This window comes from Typopeltis vanoorti, chromosome 12 (assembly GCF_054136105.1).
Source record: "Typopeltis vanoorti isolate ZY-2024b chromosome 12, IOZ_Tvanoo_1.0, whole genome shotgun sequence".
Taxonomy (NCBI): domain Eukaryota; kingdom Metazoa; phylum Arthropoda; class Arachnida; order Uropygi; family Thelyphonidae; genus Typopeltis; species Typopeltis vanoorti.
In genome coordinates this window covers 3,749,957-3,771,164 of record NC_143560.1, presented here as the reverse complement: position 1 = coordinate 3,771,164, position 21,208 = coordinate 3,749,957, and the positions used below count along the sequence as shown (strand labels likewise).

Sequence of the window (21,208 nt, the reverse complement as noted above, 5' to 3'; positions counted from 1 at the left end):
TACATCTTGGTTCTGAATAATACTTGCCAATCTGGTTAACAGAGTGGATAACACTGCTGATCTCCAACCTTTAAGCAATGGATTTGGTATAGAAGTCTGTGAAAGTGGCAGATTTTTGTTGTTCAATGTAAGAAATAGCGATGAAAAGTTCAGAAAAGTTTGGTCTCCAGAGTAGAGTTCCTCAATTATTTAATCCTTAACCCAACTAACTTAACCCATCAACCACACCAGTATTAAACTGGTGTGGTTGATGTTACCACCTTTTGTGGATAGCAACAACATACTCATTTTCTTTCTCTCTTTCTCTGTGTGTATCCAGTACACATAAAACAATTTTTCTTCCCCTCCCCACCTTTTTTTTATTATGACTACACACATGAAAGGTCATATGGACCAATAACACTACAGTGCCATGTATGGACAAATGATTAAGGAGAAAGAAGTAGCCTATTGATATGTTTCTCAAAGAGTTGGATGTTGTACTTGATTGGAAAAATAGTATGAGAGAGACTGTTCCAAAGAATAGAGGTGGATGGAATGAAGAAACATGATGTGAGGTTTGTTCGGTATGTTTAGAGCTAGACAGAGTATGGGTGTTGACCAGTGACTGCTCTAGTTCTTATGTAGTTAGAAAAAAGTGGAGGAATGGTAGTGGCAAATTTGGAAGAGCAGTGCCCATGTAAGTACCTATAGAAAAGGCACAGTGCAGAAATAGAGCACCTATGGGAAAGTGACTTCAGTCACTTTCCCATAGGTGCTCTATTTCTGCACTGTGGAAGTCTGTGAGGGAATTGTTATCCATTAAGCAGATTCCCTCTTCTAAACATCATCAAGAATTCTTATGGAGGTTTGCAAGCTTTCTAAAAGCTGAGAAGGCAATGTATATAATATGTTTGTACCAGGATAAATTGGATGTGACAGTCAACCCAAGAAGAGAAGCTGATCTTGAAAGGAAATTGGAACATTATCAAAAATAAGAGTGAGGGAGGTAGGATCGTTCTTCTAGGTAATAAGGAAGGTCTGAGTTTCTATGCCATTGAATTATACTAAGTTATCTTTACCTTCATTTGAGGATATTGAAGAGAGATCAGTGTTTATGTCAGTGCTTATGGAAGATCTTGAGACTTCTATCATTTGAACGTTACAGGGTTTCTCGGACGAGGAATGAAGAATACTGTCATTGGCAAAGCTGTAAACAGGATTTTAAGTCGGAAAGAGAATGCCATCAATGTAAAGGAGGAAGAGCATGGGTGAGAGTACAGCACCTGGGGGGGGGGGGTACTACTCATGAGAAATCTGATGAAAGGAAGCAGTCCACCATGACATGCAATGAACAACCAGTGAGAAAGCTGGCAATCCAATCACAGAATGCAGGAGGGAGGCCATAAGATGGTAGCTTGTTCATGAGACCTCAGTGCCAGACATGTTCGAATGCCTTTGAAATATTGAGAGCAATAACACGAGTTTCTCCTTTCCATGGCCTATGTCCAAAAGTGGGTGAGATTAACTAGGAGGTCATCTGTAGAACAAGAATGGTGGAATCCATATTGGTGATTGTTAATTAACTGATTAAGAGGCTGGTTGTTGATAATCTTCATCACTTTTGAAAGGACTGAGGTGAGAGTAAGGGGCAATAGTTAGATGGCTGACTTTTGTTTCTCTTTTTGGGTACAGGCTGGATGATGGCTTGCTTCTATGTTATTGGGTATATGCTTATAGAATATGATAACCTATATAGACAATACAGGATAGGTGTTAATTCTGGAGCACAAATTTTGAGTATGCACAACTGGAGAAATACCATCTGGACCAGGAGCCTTTTAGTATCACGATTAATCAGAATTGGCCTGAAGTCCATCTGGCAAAAGTTCAGAGAAGGCATGCAGTGTGCAGCTTATGGTAGTGTGGGAGGTGATTTGCCTTGGTCATCCAGGCAAGAGTTGGAGAAAAAACTGATACCAAGAGGTTTGCCTTTTCCTTGGGTGAGGTTACCATGGTGCCATCAGGATGTAAGAGAAGTAGTGTAACAAGGAAGGCAGAAGTTACATCTGACTGTCGGTTGAGAAGGAGGCAAGTTTATTGCATTTCATTTTTATAAAGTCTGCTTTGGAATTGTTTATAACTTTTTTACACTTGTTTCAGGCTGTTGTGTAAGCTTAATGAGAAGTTGGAGTGTTTAATTTAAGCCACTGAACATATGTTACATTTTTATCAATGACTGTAGAGCCACATTTTTCTTTTTTTGAGAACCAGGGCTTGAATACGGGTTGGGGGGTTTGCAGTGGAGTGGGGAATGAAGGCTCTCATTCCAGTGCAGATGTTTGGATCGAGACAGAAAAACTATGGAAAAGAGGCATAAAAATTCAGGTCATTCTAGTTGGCACAATTGTAGTGCCATAAGGTATGAGGCTGGGAGGAGGACAAACCGATTGTGATCAAAGTTGCCAAGGGGAGAGCAGACATCCACAATGTATTTGAAGGGAGAGCTAGTTAAAAAAAAAGTTCAGAGTGTTGAAAGAATGATGAGGGTTGTCTGGTATTCTGGTTGCCAGGTTAACTATTTGTATTAGGTTGTGACTGATGGCACATGATTCAGCTTCCCTTTCGGCTTGATCTGTGAAGTTGGAGGAGAGCCAATTTGTGTTATGTTAAAGTCCCCTAAGAAGATAATCACACAATTTGGGTAATTAGTTTGTGTGAAATCAATTTTTAAAATGAGGCAAGGAAATCTTGAGCCAGAGCAGGTCGAAAAGCAAGGATTCCAAGTTGGAAAGCTTTTGCTAAGGGATATCAGATTTTACAAAGCACACATTCCTCCTTTTTTTGAGAAATGCATCATGCAGAATGTAGTTGGGACAGTTGAGATGAGGTGTGGTCATGAAGGATATGAATTGGGATTCAGGTTTTGATGTCTCTTAGTAGTGTGTATAGAAGTGATGTTTGTATTGATACCTTGAATGTTGGTGAAATGGATATGGGAGTATTTTTTATTAGAAGAAATTTTTATTTATTTTTTTTATTTTTCATATTTTTAGATTTTTTATGGGAAATTTTTTTGTATCTACTTAAAATGCTGGCATTTGTATGATTGATTTTTTTGCAAAGAGCAGAGCATGCAGCTGGGGTGAAGGATTTGTGTACAACTCACACACAGGGAGTGCCCCAGACTCCATTCCAACTGTAGTATCAGACAGTGTCCCCCCCCCTACATATTACTAACCCAGTCTCTGTCCAGGCATGACCTAGCAGAGTAAGTGGCAGCAGGATTATTCACCAGCTGATCAGGAAACCTCCAAAAGATGTGTTACCATCAGATTCCCATGTGCTATCTGGCGACCAGCCTGTGGAAAACTGTTTTAATGCTGTATCCTCACAAATTGATCAAAAGTTGGCTCTCGAGTTAATTAATGATAATGGTGCGTTAAGCATGCCCAGCAAGGCCATCATGTGCACCGCATGTGAGAAGAGGCAGGGATGACAGAAGCTGTAGACCCTACTCTGAAGATGAAACATGGCAGTAGCCACTTCACACGTCCAAAAAGCAGGGTGATGGTGGTGGTGTTTCACCAGGTGATGAAAGACATCTACCATCTTCCCTAATTGTGAGGAAAGTTGCCATTTCCTCACAACTAAGGAAGATATGCATTTTAGGAGGCAATACTCACCCAACCAAAGCACCATTTGTGGAAAAGGCCACACCACAAAAAGGTGGGGATGAGTTGGCTGTGAGAGACTTTTATATGGTGCAATCACCAGCTATAAGGTGATAAACTAAAATAACTCTTCAATTTTCATTTTGCCTGAGATGATTTGAAAATTTCAAATTTAATGGAACCTGCTAATAACTTTTTCTTGGATTTCTTTTATCAAGATGAATGTAAAATGTGAATTCTAATCATTAAGAAATATTATTATATGATGTGTGATTATATGCTTAAACTCTACCTACTTGCACTACCTTACCAACATTACTCAAATAGTGTGGTTTGGTCAAAAAAAGTTTGAAACCTAAATAACAGCTCAGGTTCTTGTCAGAACTGTAGCATTTTGATATACAGTCTCTTCTGATTTCTGAAATCAGAAGAGACTTATCACTGGAGAGATTTTTTGTTAGGGATTATGTACAGCATATTACCTATTATTCAGCCTCTGAATAAACTAAACAGTTACATGATTTTAGTCAAATAAATTATATATATATATAATATTCATATATTATTATATATGAATGTAAGGGGCACAGTATTTTCAGGCAGGATAGAGATGACAGAATGGGGGTGGTTTACTAATGATAGACAAAGCGTTAAAGCCAAAAAAGGCAGAAGTGCCTCAAGGTGACAGGTATGTAGAGGGCAGTTCATTCGAGGTTGTTTGGTGTGAGATAGAGATCAACAGGGCGAAATATGTAATTGATTGTTGTTATAATCCAAAGGGTATAAGGGAAAATGTAGATAGTATGTATTGGCAAATTAGCAGGATGAGTGAAGGTCGAGTAATCATTATGGGGGATTTTAACTTTGGGGACATAGATTAGGAGAAGGAATGGTTCACAAGGAACAAAGGAAATGAAGTTTATACAGTTGTTACGAGATAACTACCTGAGACAGCATGTAATGGAAGGGACAAGAGATTCAAGAGTGTTAGATCAGGTCATAACATCAGAGAACATATCAGTAAGTAATTTAGTTACACGGTCTCCACTTGGGGAAAGCGATCATGTGGTCTTGACCTGGGAGATGGTACGATGTGCTGAATATTCTGTTAAGAAGGGGTATATGTGGAATTACAAGGCTGGTGATTATGACAAGCTGAGAAGTCAGCTTTCAGGAGTACTATGGCAGGAGAATTTGAAGGGGAGAGATGTTGATGGTGCATGGGAGATTGTCAAGGAGTATTTAAAGATAGCTGTATCAGACTGTATTCCCAGAGTCAGAAGGAGAAATCAAGTAGGGGTAAAATGGATTAATATTATTATTAAGCAGGAGTTGCAGATAAAGAAAAGATTGTGGAGGAAGTATAAAGAAATAGGAGATGAGCATTCCCATGAGAAGTACAAGGTACAGGAAAAGAGAGTAACCTTATGGTAAGGTAAGCCAAAGCTAATTATTAGAGGAGGCTAGCTGATGAATCCAAAAGAAACCCTAAGGAGTTCTTTTGCTATGTGGCAAGTAAAAGGAAGAATAACCATGGAAAGATTACTTTAAAAAGTGTTGATGGTAACGAAATTACAGAAGCAAATCAAATAGTTGAGTTGCTTAGTGATCATTTTGCAAAAGTGTACCATCTTGGTTGTGATATTGCAGTGTGGAATGTGTCACTGACTGATGAGAGTCTAGAGATAGACGAAATAGAGGTGCTTAATATATTACAGAACCTTAATGGTTCTGTAATATATTAAGCACCTCTATTTGGGTTAGATGGCATATCAGCCCATGTGTTACGAGAATGTGCAAGAGAATTAGCACCTCCTTTAACCAGGCTGTTTAATTTAAGCCTCAGTTCTGGTAAAGTACCAATAGAGTGGAAAGAGGAGAAAATAATTCCACTGCATAAGGGAAGCTTCAAGACAGAGGTTACAAATTATAGACCAATCAATATATCTGAAGTGGTGGTTAAGGTTTTGGAGAAATTGGTAAAAATTAGAATTCAGGAGTGGACAGAAATATGATACTTTATAAGGGGCAACATGGTTTTGAGAAGGGTAGGTCTTGCCTCAGTAACTTGATTACTTTCTATAATAAAGTAACAGTGGAGCTGGATAAAGGAAATCCTTACTCAGTGATACTGCTGGACTTTGCAAAGGTATCTGACACGATTCCACACGGAACTCTGTTGCATAAATTAGAACAAACGGGTATGGATCCGAAGCTGGTGATTTGGATTAGAGGGTGGCTGGTGAATAGATATCAAAGAGTGGTTTATGGAGGAGCTGAGTCCAGGAGAAGGCAGATGACTAGTGGTGTACCTCAGGGCTCAGTGCTTGGTCCTCTATTGTTTAATTTGTACATGAATGATATTGGGGATACTTTGAAAGGAAATATCCCCTTGTTTGCTGATGATGCAAAATTAGGAAGAGCGATAGTCAATTCAGATGATGTAGATATCTTGCAGGATGACTTAAATAGGCTGACTGTATGGACCAAGGTAAATAGCTGTCAATTTAATGTAGCTAAGTGTAAAGTGATGCACTTCGGGAGAGTGAGATCACATGTTGTTTACTATATTGATGAAACTGAACTGCCAGAAGTTGACGAGGCAAGGGATTTGAGAGTTATTGTGGACAGAAAATTAAGTTTAAATGGCATATTGCAAAGAATGCCAAAACATCGCATCAAATTACATGGTTGTTGAAGAACACACTAACAAGCAGGGATAAGGAAGTTATTGTTCCACTTTATAAGGCATTAATAAGACTGCATCTGGACTATTGCACACAGATCTGGTCACCTGGATTTCTTGGTGAAGAAGAAATGGTAGAGAGGATTCAGAGGCGAGTTACAAAGATTAAGGTCTGTGGTCTGATTGCAAAGATGCAGGTCTGTGGGATGTTCCCTACAAGGATAGATTGAAGATCTGTGGGCTCCAAAAACTAGCCGATAGACCTAGGAGTGGTGATACGATAGACGGATATAAATTATTAAAGGGATTTTATAGGATTGATACTGATATTTTCAAGGCCAGTGAAATCTCCAGACTCTTACATAATCTCCAGGGCCATCCCTGGAGATTATGTAAGAGTGTGGTTAACAAGGGTGTTAGGACTAGATTTTTTGCTTGGAGGGTTGTGAATGGGTGGAATGCGTTGCCAGAGGTGGTTATGAATGAATTTAAGAAGTATGACAGGTAATGTGTAAATAATGGTTAGTGTTTCAATGTAGGGTCTCCTGTGATGAGTCTTTTGACTCCATGGAGACACCGTTATAATAATAATAATATATATATATATATATATATACAATTTATGACAAGTAGTTCAATGTTTACACATACTTTGTGCATCTCTTGTTCCAGAATTATGACCGAGACATGATGAACATTATAATACTAATAACATTTGCAATAACAAACTCAAATAATATTAAGTATGCTCACATATCTATTTATATTTCTTAAATGTGTTCATTTATAGTGCTCACTAAAAACATTTCTCCTACACATATTCTTGTACTTATCAAAGTTATGATAAATAACTCGGTTTATATGCACATAAAATTACTTGATCCACTAGTAAATAGACAAGTCCCATCACCAAAAATTAACTCATTAAATAGTAATTAACTTTTTCTCCCTTTCCAGTAATAGACCTAGTGGCCTGCTACAGTCTCTTCCCATCTTTTCAAAGGCCAATCTCTACTCCTCCCCCCGTGAGGTCGATATCACTGTATCTCTATGGGGAGTATTCCTCCACTCATTCTTTCTGTATGTTATCTTCATCTCTCTCTAAAAAGATTGATGCAGTCTAAGGCAGGTATCACCTCAAGTTCCTTTAAGATATCACTATTTCTTTCGAAGTTGAGCCTATTATATCTTGCTATCAGTCTTTTTCTATCTGTTTGGGTTATGGTAGGTCTTGCTATTGATTATGGATTCTTATTCTTGTTTTCTTGCTTATTAAATCTGAAGTGAATATCTGATTAATAGTTTTTGTCATTTCTATGTAACTGGTTATTTTATGTTGTATGTCTTTCTCTCTTTCACAAGATAAGTGGTAGCATAGATATTTGAATGTATTAATCTGTTCTATAATATCATCATTAATGAAAATGTTGCTTCTAATTGGGTCATGGCCTTTAAATGCCATGACTTTAGTTTTGGAAGTGGAGATTTGTATGTTTTTGTATGTTTTTTATGTTTTATTATATATTTTTGCTAATTTATTTAATGAAAAGGCTGCTTGATGTAGTGAATCTTCGTTATCTTCAATTAGAACCTGATCATTAGCAAATAAAATTGTATCGATGTTGGTACAATCATTTATTTGAATGCCAAAACTAGTTGTTTCCCTCCGCTCTCTTATATTATTAATATAAATATTAAAGAGGTGCAGTGATAGACTACATCCTTGATGGACACCTGCATTTATGTTCTGTGATTCAGATTTTTGTGCAGGTATTTTTATTTTAATTTGGTTAGTTATATATATATTGAAAATTATTGAAAATTGGGGTGCTTAAGGGTCAAAGCTGTATAACTGAGAGGAGACCTCCATATGGCCTTTAAAGGAATGCGGAGAACCGACCAGAGCTTCTGACCTAATGTCCAATCCTCACCTTCTCGTGGTGCACCCTGTTGGGTATCTACTTGGATTCTTATTCTTGTTTTCTTACTTATTAAATCTGAAGTGAATATCTGATTAATAGTTTTTGTCATTTCTATGTAACGGGTTATTTTATGTTGTATGTCTTTCTCTCTTTCACAAGATAAGTGGTAGCATAGATATTTGAATGTATTAATCTGTTCTATATCATCATCATTAATGAATATTTTAATTTGGTTAGTTATATATATTGAAAATTATTGAAAATTGGGGTGCTTAAGGGTCAAAGCTGTATAACTGAGAGGAGACCTCCACATCGCCTTTAAAGGAATGCGGAGAACCGACCAGAGCTTCTGACGTAATGTCCAATCCTCACCTTCTTGTCGTGCACCCTGTTGGGTATCTACTTGGATTCTTATTCTTGTTTTCTTGCTTATTAAATCTGAACGGACAATGATGGGCTGGCAATTTGGGATTTAGTCGACCAAATTGTATTCTTATTGGTTAAACCAAAATATAGAATGATGGTAAAACATGACAAAATTTCATGGCGGCTGGGGCGTCGCCCGGTTAAACAAGTCCCCTGTTGTTTTCGCCAGGGAACCAGGGCGAACAGCGAAAAGTCAGCTACTGGAACAAATCTGAAAATAAATCCCAACTCAATATCACCAGAGTTAAAGATCGGTACCATCAACGTAAGAAGCCTGAATGGCAAAGAAATGGAACTAGCTGAGGAATTAGATAAGTACCAGATCGACATAATAGGGGTGACTGAAACAAAAAAGACAAAAACTGGTGAGATCTTTCTGAGCAATAAATACAAAATGTTATATTCAGGCAATGACAATCAAGGAAAAGAAGGAGTAGCCATAGTATTCAACACAAAATACGAGGCTAATCTTCTTGAATGGCAGTCAGTCTCAAGTAGAGTAATGTGGGCAAATATGAGAATGGGGAACTGGACAATGAGACTTATTTGTGATTATGGTCCCACAGAAGGTTCTACTAAGGTAGAAGTGGAGGAATTTTTTGAGGCTTTAGAAAAAGCAACTGACACAAAAAAAAAATGAAAAGTTGGTCCTTGTTGGAGATCTAAATAGCAGAGTAGGAAGTGATTGTCAGACATACAAAAATGTTTTGGGAAAATTTGGAGAAAAGAGCAAAGCTAATAATAATGGCAAATATCTGTTGGATTTCTGCTCAGGACATGGACTGGTTACTACTAACACCATGTTCCAACATAAAAATGTGCACAAATTCACATGGAGAGAAGAGGCTAGGAATAAGAAAAGTCTCATTGACTATGTTATTGTTGATAGTGATGTTTTCTTCCTGGTGCAGGACACCAGAGTGTACAGAGGATTTGAAATTGGAAGTGATCACTATTTAAGTCTTGAGCAGGATAAAACTGAATTTCATATTGAAAAGAATAACATGTAAGAAAGTTTTAAAGCGAAAAAAGTTGAGCAGTTCTCAGATGTGAGCTGTAGACTAAAATATACAAAGATTATTGAAGAAAAAATGAAAGAGTTTGAGAACAGGAATCAAACCTTGGAGATTCAGTGGCAAACTCTCAAGAAAACATTGACTGATTCTGCCAGAGAGGCATGTGGTGAGTTTGTCTACAAGGATAAAAAAAATCAGAACACCCTGGTGGACACAGGAAGTTAAAGAGGCAGTGAAGGAAAAGAAGAAAGCATACCAAAAGTTCCTGTCAAAGCTTGTGCTCTTAGAGAATATAGAGACAAATGCAAGAATGCTAAACACAGTGTAAAACTAGCTAAACAGTCATGGGAGGACTTTGGCAAGAATATAGAAAATAAATATCAAGAAGGTGGCAAAATATTCTGGAGGTTGTTGAAGAAGCTTAAGAATGGAGGAAAGAGTGCTGTAAAAGGAATTAGAGATGATAAAGGTGACATGAAAACAGGAGAAAACGATATCCTTGAAGTATGGAGTAATTACTTTAAAAAACTGCTAAATGAAACAAGCAGTGATGACAGCACAGTGGTAAAAAACACTGACCAGGCATGCAGTCAGGAATACATATCCATACTTGAAGTAGAAAAAGCCATCAAAGTCTTGAAATGTGGAAAGGCAGCAGGAGTAGATGATATTCGACCAGAAATGCTGAATTATGGTGGTATAAAAGTCTTACAGTGGCTCCACTGCATAGTTCAGAAAGCCTGGACAGAGGGACGAATTCCTGATGATTGGAGTAGAGCTCTTATAGTACCCATATATAAAAAGGGAAATAAAACTGCATGTGAAAATTACAGAGGTATTTCCCTACTGAGTGTTCCTGGAAACATCTATGCAAGTATACTTGAGAAACAGTTGAGAAGAATTGTGGAAGAAAAGATTGGTGAAGGACAAGCTGGATTCAGGCCAAATAGAGGCTGTCAGGATCAGATCCTCACTTTACGACAAATAGTGGAGAAATCATGGGAATATAACAAAGATCTGTATTTAAGTTTTGTCGATCTGGAAAAGGCATATGACAAGGTACCAAGAGAGAAGCTATTCAATACGCTGCAGTTATATGGTGTCAACAGGGCATTATATCAAGCAATACTTAGTCTTTATTTGAGTTGTGAGTCAGCAGTTAGAATTGAAGGAAGTACAGGAAGATGGTTTAATGTTAAATCTGGTGCGAGACAAGGATGTACATTATCCCCTCTGTTATTCATTATCTATATGTATCACATTATGAAGGAAAGTGGTATTAAACATGATATCAAAATTGGAGATGTTAATGTCAGCTCTTTGCTTTATGCGGATGATGTTATACTTCTAAATAAATCCGCTACAAGTCTGCAAGATCATCATCATCATCATCAAATTCCTGCCATGTACCCTCAAGGGGTGTACAGGATATGACAGTACTACATCATTACTAACTTCCTATCTACAATTTTCCTCCAAATCAGTCTGTTACTTGTCAAGACTCCAACACTATCAGATCTTATATTTCTATCGTCTAAGGCACTTTGTACCGTATCAATCCACCTATATCTTGGTCTTCCTCTGGGTCGTTTTCCTGCCAACCTGGCAGAGAACACTTGTTTTGCTAATCTTTCCTCTCCCATTCTATTTAAGTGACCATACCATCTGAGATTAGCTCTGCTAACGCATTCCTGGATGCTGACAATGTCAAGTTCTTTCCTAATATCCTCATTTTTAATATGATATTGCCATTGATGCCATCTGTTCACGCCTATAATCTTTCTCAGGACTCTCATATCTGCGGTCTCTAGTCTTTGGTCAAGCGTTTTACTTCTGACCCAGCTCTCAGATCCATAAGTTAAAATTGGTTTGAACACAGTCTTGTATACAGCTAATTTAGTGTTCCGACTAATTTCTTTCTTATTCCACATGAGTTTATTCAATTGACTTCCCACGATACCAGCTTTGCTGATTCTGTTGTCTATTTCTATATTTAGTTTACCATCTTCAGTAAAAATTGTGCCTAAGTAGCTGAAATGTTTCACTTGTTCCACAGGTTCTCCATTCACAACACAGTTGACATTTTCAATGATTCTGCCTATTTTCATTGTCTTTGTCTTTTTATTGCTGACCTTCATACCATATCTATTACAACAGCTATTCAATTTAGTCAGAGAATCTTGCAGACTTGTAGCGGATTTATTTAGAAGTATAACATCATCCGCATAAAGCAAAGAGCTGACATTAACATCTCCAATTTTGATATCAGGTTTAATACCACATTCCTTCATAATGTGATCCATATAGATAATGAATAACAGAGGGGATAATGTACATCCTTGTCTCACACCAGATTTAACATTAAACCATCTTCCTGTACTTCCTTCAATTCTAACTGCTGACTCACAACTCAAATAAAGACTAAGTATTGCTTGATATAATGCCCCATTGACACCATATAACTGCAGCATATCGAATAGCTTCTCTCTTGGCACCTTGTCATATGCCTTTTCCAAATCGATGTGTTTTTTTATGTGTTTTTTATATTCAACACATAAAAAGACAAAGACAATGAAAATAAGCAGAATCATTGAAATATCAACTGTGTTGTGAATAGAGAACCTGTGGTACAAGTAAAACATTTCAGCTACTTAGGCATGATTTTTACTGAAGATGGTAAATTAAATATAGAAATAGACAACAGAATCAGCAAAGCTGGTATGGTGGAAAATCAATTGAATAAATTCATATGGAATAAGAGAGAAATTAGTCGGAACACTAAATTAGCTGTATACAAGACAGTGTTCAAACCAGTTTTAACTTATGGATCTGAGAGCTCTCATATCTGTGGTCTCTAGTCTTTGGTCAGAAGTAAAACACTTGACCAAAGACTAGAGACCACAGATATGAGAGTCCTGAGAAAGATTATAGGCGTGAAAAGATGGCATCAATGGCAATATCATATGAAAAACGAGGATATTAGGAAAGAACTTGACATTGTCAGCATCCAGGAATGCGTTAGCAGAGCTAATCTCAGGTGGTATGGTCACTTAAACAGAATGGGCGAGGAAAGATTAGCAAAACAAGTGTTCTCTGTCAGGTTGGCAGGAAAACGACCCAGAGGAAGACCAAGATATAGGTGGATTGATACGGTACAAAGTGCCTTAGACGATAGAAATATAAGATCTGATAAGGTTGGAGTCTTGAGAAGTAACAGACTGATTTGGAGGAAAATTGCAGATAGAAAATTAATAATAATGATGTAATTTTTTTCATGTAGTACTATCATATCCTGTACACCCCTTGAGGGTACATGGCAGGAATTTGATGATGATGATGGTGATGAAAATTGCTTTAATTAACTGGTTAGGAATGTTGTCATCTCTTAATATTTCCAGTAGCTTGTTACGACTGACTCTATCAAAAGCCTTTTTTTTTTTTTTCTTTTTTTTAAATAATCGATGAATAATATATGGGTCTCTAAATTGAATTTTCTTCTTTTTTTTTCTATCAGTAGCATGAGAGTGAAAAAGGCACTGGTGCAGGATCTGCCTTTACAGAAACCGGTTGTGTGTCTCCAAAAATATTTTCATATTTGTTTAATTTAGTCTTTAAGAGACTTGAATATATTTTATATCCAGTATTTAAAAGGCTAATGCCTCTATAGTTTTGACATTAACATTGTCTTTTTTGAAGACAGGAACGATCACAGCATTTTGTGTTTTCTGGTGGTAATTGGCCATTTAGGATCTTATTCATGAATTTTAGTAGGTTGTATCTGAAGTAGTCTCCAGAGCATTTGAAAAGTTGCATATTGATACCATCTTCTCCTGGACTTCTATGGCTCTTGGATTATTTGAGTGTTGACTCTAAATCTTCAAGAGTAAAGAAATCTGCTGAATTATTTGCAGATAATGGTTCAGAGAGTGGGTTGTCATCAATTGTCCATAATCCCTTCTTTTAGTGTTGCACGTGCAGTGAATGTTGATCGGCATTCATTTTTAGAAATTATGGACTTTACAACCATGTTATAAACAACTATTTTAATTTCCTGACGTTTCGACCTTCATATTAAGGTCATCATCTGGAGTATATACAAATATACGAGGACAAGTTGGTTACATTTCACACAGTATGCTAAAGAGACAATGATTTGATCAACAGTTATTCTACTGGCATGACCTCTAGTGAAAATATAATAATAAAAAAGGAGAACATTCTCTTATGTTATCTTAAATAGAATTTGGCTTTGACGTAATTTCTAAATAATTAATTAATTTTATCTGTTTGTTTTTTTATTATTATATTTTCATCATCATAACACTAATTACGGGTATAGACCATATTGGTCTGTTCCGGTTTCATTATCTATCCAATATCCTTTTTTGAGGTCTACCCTACCTTCTCCTTCCAATTGGCTTATATTTTAGCATTTGTTTTGGATGTCGGGCATTGACCATTCAGTTTACATGTTCAATCCATTTTTGTTTATAATTGTTTAGTTTTTCTTCTATTGATTTTGTTTTTAGTTCTTTTAAAATATCTTCATTCTTTTTTAATCTAATAATGTGTATTTTGCAGTTCTTCTCATAAATCTCATTTCACTTGTTTTTATTCTTTGTTTATTGCCCAAATTTCACTGCAATATAATAATGTGGGCACTGCTAAAGTATTGTATATTTTCAAACGTGTTTCTTTTTGTACTATATTTGGGGTGAGTGTTCTATTTATCAGGCCTATAATCTGTAAAAATTTTGAAGTTTTTAATTTTATCTCTTTTTCTCCTTCATATGATATTTCACATCCAAGATAACTTAAAGTATTTATCTGTTCTATTATTTTATTATTAATAACTATTTTGCTTCTAACTGGAGTTTGTCCACAAAATGCCATTGTTTTAGTTTTATCTATAGAATTTTCATTCCAAACTGTTCTACGATAATGTTTAAATTATATATTGCTCTTTGTAAATTGTCTTCCTTATCTGATATTATTACCTGATCATCTGCAAATAATAGTGGATTTATTTTGTTATTCCAGGAAATTTCTATACCTTTATTGTTTAAGGTGTTCCACTGTATTAATATTTCATTAATGTAAATATTGAAAAGTGTTGGAGACAGAGGGAACCCCTGTCTTACTCCTACGTTTATAGATTGTTTTTCAGACAACTTTTCATTTATTTTTATTTCATTATTTTTGTATATATTCAATATTGCATATGGTAAAATATTAGGTATATTTATTCTTTGTATATATCAAACAGTATATATCTTTTTACTCTGTCAAATGCTTTTTTGTAATCTATAAACAAAAGATGAGTTTCCAAATTAAATTCTCTTCTTTTTTCTATAAGTAGTTTTAAACAGAAAGCTGCATCTATTGTAGAGCATCCTTTTCTAAATCCATTTTGACATTCCAATATTTTTTCACTGTATATTTTTAGTTTTTCATTCAGTATTCTGCTACATATTTTGTAGCATGTATTCAATAAACTACTACCTCTGTAGTTAGCAGGTTTTGTTTTATCCCCCTTTTTAAATATAGGTATTACTATGCTTGTATTCCATTCTATTGGTATTTGTCCATTTGTATATATTTTATTTAAAAATCTTTGATGAAATTTTTTTCCAGCAAATTTATACAGTTCGGAGTTTATCCCATCTTCTCCTGCTGATTTGCCATTTTTTATATTATTTAGGTTGTCCTTCAATTCTTTCATTGTTATTATATCATTTAAGGTATTCGTAAGTTTCTGGTGTAATTATTTTTGATGCCAGGATTATCCATCCAAAGATCTGTAAAGTACTCCAAGAATTCTTTTACATCTCTTTCACAATTTATATTTGCAGTTTCTTTTATATCTGCAAATATAAATTGTGAAACAGATATTCATGTTCATTTTATATTCATGTGTTTTAGTATTTTGTATGTACTGGGTCTTATTTTGTATATGTCATTTTGTAGATATGATACAAATTTTTCCCAGCTATGAACGTAAATTTAAGGAAGCCTGTGACATTCTTATCAACCACCCTAATTTGAACAATAATGATGGTCTGAAAATCTCTAGCATATGGAAGGCACATATTCTACCCATGGAACTTTTCTCCCTAAGAGTTAACTATAAACATGACTGTAGATAATCCAGAATCTTAAATCTAATATAACAATTGTTATCAAACAAGGACATCATTGTTATAAGAAAACTATCTATATGAAAGAATGTTTCTCTTATGTTATCTTAAATAGAATTTAGCTTTGATGCAGTTTCTAAATAATTAATTTTATCTGTTTTTATTATTATTATTATATTTTCATATTGATCAAACCGTTGATCAAATCATTGTCTCTTTAGCATACTGTGTGAAACGTAACCCAGCTTGTCCTTGTATATACTCCAGATGATGACCTTCATATGAAGGTCAAAACATCAGGAAATTAAAATAGTTATTTATAACATGGTTCTAAAATCCATAATTTCTAAAATGAATTGTCCATAATCCTTTATAGTATTTAAGCCAGTCCTCCAAAGGTATGGTATAAGCTTGATTCTCTAAGACTATTTATTATTCATGTGTCTTATAAATTTATGTTTGTGATATGGATATAGAGTTTATCCATATCGTTTTCTAAATTGGTAACAAAATTGTTCCATTGAACTCAATGTCTTTTACGTGTTTCTCTTTTTGCTATTGCTCTTGTGTGTTTTATTCAATTTCATCCTCTCTTTTGTTTGTGATCAACCATTTTTTATCCATGATTTTCTTGATTTCTGGTTCCCAGTTACGAAGACCTTTTTTTATCTTTTCCATTATGTTTTCATTCCCAAGATTTCTCATGCTAAATCTCCTAAAATATTGCAAAAATGATTACACTCTTTATTAATAGATTCATCTGAGGGTGGTAGTTGTGAATTTTCATTTAATTTTGGCTGATATAGTTCCCTTTTATCAGAGTCAGATAATGAGCTGACTTAAAACCAAAGTTCTCGGTTGTCTAATGGATACTGGATTTTATCCATGGCGGTGGCGGGGGTGAACATATTGATGTCACACATAGATAAAGATCAGATTCAATTTCAAAACCTTGGAAGACTAACATCAAGAATGAATCTACCTATTTTATTATTGCTATATTATAATAATCTATAAAGGGCGTTAAGGGTCAAAGCTGTATAACTGAGAGGAGACCTCCACATAGCCTTTAAAGGAATGCAGAGAACCGACCAGAGCTTCTGACCTAATGTCCAATCCTCACCTTCTCGTGGTGCACCCTGTTGGGTATCTACTTGGATACTGAACGAACGAGGATGGGCTGGCAATTTGGGATTTAGCCAACCAAATTGTATTCTTATTGGTTAAACCAAAATAAAAAATGATGGTACAACATGACAAAATTTCATGCCGGCTGGGGCGTCGCCTGGTTAAACAAGGCCCTCGTTGTTTTTGCCAGGGAACCAGGGCAAACAGCAAAAAGTCAAATCTGAAACAAATCTGAAAACAAACCACAACTCAACATCACCAGAGTTAAAGATCGGTACTATCAACGTAAGAAGCCTGAATGGCAAAGAAATGGAGCTAGCTGAGGAATCAGATAAGTACCAGATCGACATAATAGGGGTGACTGAAACAAAAAAGACAAAAACTGGTGAGATCTTTCTGAGCAATAAATACAAAATGTTATATTCATCATCATCATCATCAAATTCCTGCCATGTACCCTCAAGGGGTGTACAGGATATGACAGTACTACATGAAAAAATTACATCATTACTAACTTCCTATCTACAATTTTCCTCCAAATCAGTCTGTCACTTGTCAAGACTCCAACATTATCAGATCTTATATTTCTATCGTCTAAGGCACTTTGTACCGTATCAACCCACCTATATCTTGGTCTTCCTCTGGGTCGTTTTCCTGCCAACCTGGCAGAGAACACTTGTTTTGCTAATCTTTCTTCTCCCATTCTATTTAAGTGACCATACCACCTGAGATTAGCTCTGCTAACGCATTCCTGGATGCTGACAATGTCAAGTTCTTTCCTAATATCCTCATTTTTAATATGATATTGCCATTGATGCCATCTGTTCACGACTCTAATCTTTCTCAGGACTCTCATATCTGCGGTCTCTAGTCTTTGGTCAAGTGTTTTACTTCTGACCCAGCTCTCAGATCCATAAGTTAAAATTGGTTTGAACACAGTCTTGTATACAGCTAATTTAGTGTTCCGACTAATTTCTTTCTTATTCCATATGAATTTATTCAATTGACTTCCCACGATACCAGCTTTGCTGATTCTGTTGTCTATTTCTATATTTAGTTTACCATCTTCATTAAAAATTGTGCCTAAGTAGCTGAAATGTTTTACTTGTTCCACAGGTTCTCCATTCACAACACAGTTGATATTTTCAATGATTCTGCCTATTTTCATTGTCTTTGTCTTTTTATTGCTGACCTTCATACCATATCTATTACAACAGCTATTCAATTTAGTCAGAGAATCTTGCAGACTTGTAGCAGATTTATTTAGAAGTATAACATCATCCGCATAAGGCAAAGAGCTGACATTAACATCTCCAATTTTGATATCAGGTTTAATACCACATTCCTTCATAATGTGATCCATTTAGATAATGAATAACAGAGTGGATAATGTACATCCTTGTCTCACACCAGATTTAACATTAAACCATCTTCCTGTACTTCCTTCAATTCTAACTGCTGACTCACAACTCAAATAAAGACTAAGTATTGCTTGATATAATGCCCCATTGACACCATATAACTGCAGAGTATTGAATAGCTTCTCTCTTGGCACCTTGTCATATGCCTTTTCCAAATCGACAAAACTTAAATAGAGATCTTTGTTATATTCCCATGCTTTCTCGACTATTTGTCGTAAAGTGAAGATCTGATCCTGACAGCCTCTATTTGGCCTGAATCCAGCTTGTTCTTCACCAAGCTTTTCTTCCACAATTCTTCTCAACCATTTCTCAAGTATACTTGCATAGATCTTGCCAGGAACACTCAGTAGGGAAATACCTCTGTAATTCTCACATTCGGTTTTATTTCCCTTTTTATATATGGGTACTATGAGAGTTCTACTCCAATCACCAGGAATTCGTCCCTCTGTCCAGGCTTTCTGAACTATGCAGTGCAGCCACTGTAAGACTCTTATACCACCATACTTCAGCATTTCTGGTCGAATATCATCTACTCCTGCTGCGTTTCCACATTTCAAGCCTTTGATAGCTTTTTCTACTTCAAGTATGGATATGTATTCCTGACTGTATGCCTGGTCAGTGTTTTTTATCACTGTGCTGTCATCACTGCTTGTTTCATTTAGCAGTTTTTCAAAGTAATTACTCCATACTTCAAGGATATCTTTTTCTCCTGTTTTCATTTCACCTTTATCATCTCTAATTCCTTTTACCGCACTCTTTCCTCCATTCCTAAGCTTCTTCAACAACCTCCAGAATATTTTGCCACCTTCTTGATATTTATTTTCTATATTCTTGCCAAAGTTCTCCCATGACTTTTGTTTAGCTAGTTTTAACACTGTTTAGCTTTCTTACATTTGTCTCTGCATTCTGTAAGAGTAAAAGCTGACTTATTTGCCAGGAACTTTTGATATGCTTTCTTCTTTTCCTTCACTGCCTCTTTAACTTCCTGTGTCCACCAGGGAGTTCTGATTTTGTTATCTTTGCACACAACCTCACCACATGCCTCTCTGGCAGAATCAATCAATGTTTTCTTCAGAGTTTCCCACTGAATCTCCAAGGTTTGATTCCTGTTCTCAAACTCTTTCATTTTCTTTTCAATAATATTTCTGTATTTTAGTCTACAGTTCACATCTGAGAGCTGCTCAACTTTTATTCGCTTTAAAACTTTCTTACATGTTATTCTTTTCAATATGAAATTCAATTTTATCCTGCTCAAGACTAAATAGTGATCACTTCCAATTTCAAATCCTCTGTACACTCTGGTGTCCTGCACCAGGGAGAAAACATCACTATCAACAATAACATAGTCAATGAGACTTTTCTTATTCCTAGCCTCTTCTCTCCAAGTGAATTTGTGCACATTTTTATGTTGGAACATGGTGTTAGTAATAACCAGTCCATGTCCTGAGCAGAAATCCAACAGATATTTGCCATTATTATTAGCTTTGCTCTTTTCTCCAAATTTTCCCAAAATATTTTTGTATGTCTCACAATCATTTCCTACTCTACTATTTAGATCCCCAACAAGGACCAACTTTTCCTTTTTCTTTGTGTCAGTGGCTTTTTCTAAAGCCTCAAAAAATTCCTCCACTTCTACCTTAGTAGAACCTTCTGTGGGACCATAGGCACAAATAAGTCTCATTCTCCAGTTCCCCATTCTCATATTTGCCCACATTACTCCACTTGAGACTGACTGCCATTCAAGAAGATTAGCCTTGTATTTTGTGTTGAATACTATGGCTACTCCTTCTTTTCCTTGATTGTTATTGCCTGAACATAACATTTTGTATTTATTGCTCAGAAATATCTCACCAGTTTTGGTCTTTTTTGTTTCAGTCACCCCTATTATGTCGATCTGGTACTTATCTAATTCCTCAGCTAGCTCCATTTCTTTGCCATTCAGGCTTCTTACGTTGATAGTACCGATCTTTAACTCTGGTGATGTTGAGTTGGGGTTTGTTTTCAGATTTGTTCCAGTAGCTGACTTTTCGCTGTTCGTCCTGGTTCCCTGGCGAAAACAACGGGGGCCTTGTTTAACCGGGCGACGCCTACAGCCGGCATGAAATTTTGTCATGTTGTACCATCATTTTTTTATTTTGGTTTAATCAATAGGAATACAATTTGGTCGGCTATATCCCAAATTGCCAGCCCATCCTCGTTCGTTCAGTATCAAAGTAGATTCCCAACAGAGTGCACCACGAGAAGGTGAGGATTGGACATTAGGTCAGAAGCCCTGGTCGGTTCTCCGCATTCCTTTAAAGGCTATGTGGAGGTCTCCTCTCAGTTATACAGCTTTGACCATTAAGCATCCCATGTTATATTCAGGCAATGACAATCAAGGAAAAGGAGTAGCCATAGTATTCAACACAAAATACGAGGCTAATCTTCTTGAATGGCAGTCAGTCTCAAGTAGAGTAATGTGGGCAAATATGAGAATGGGGAACTAGACAATGATACTTATTTATGTCTATAGTCCCACAGAAGGTTCTACTAAGGTAGAAGTGGAGGAATTTTTTGAGGCTTTAGAAAAAGCAACTGACACAATGAAAAAGGAAAAGTTGGTCCTTGTTGGGGATCTAAATAGCAGAGTAGGAAGTGATTGTCAGACATACAAAAATGTTTTGGGAAAATTTGGAGAAAAGAGCAAAGCTAATAATAGTGGCAAATATCTGTTGGATTTCTGCTCAGGAGATGTACTGGTTATTACTAACACCATGTTCCAACACATAAAAATGTGCACAAATTCACATGGAGAGGAGGGGCTAGGAATAAGAAAAGTC

At 36.1% G+C, this 21,208-nt stretch overlaps 1 protein-coding gene across 3 annotated transcripts in view; it reads right to left on the bottom strand.

The window, feature by feature from the left end:
* Positions 1-21,208, bottom strand: part of LOC150100550 (transforming growth factor beta regulator 1) — a 166,184-nt gene that overhangs the window by 25,014 nt on the left and 119,962 nt on the right. The gene's annotated exons all lie outside the window — the stretch shown is intronic.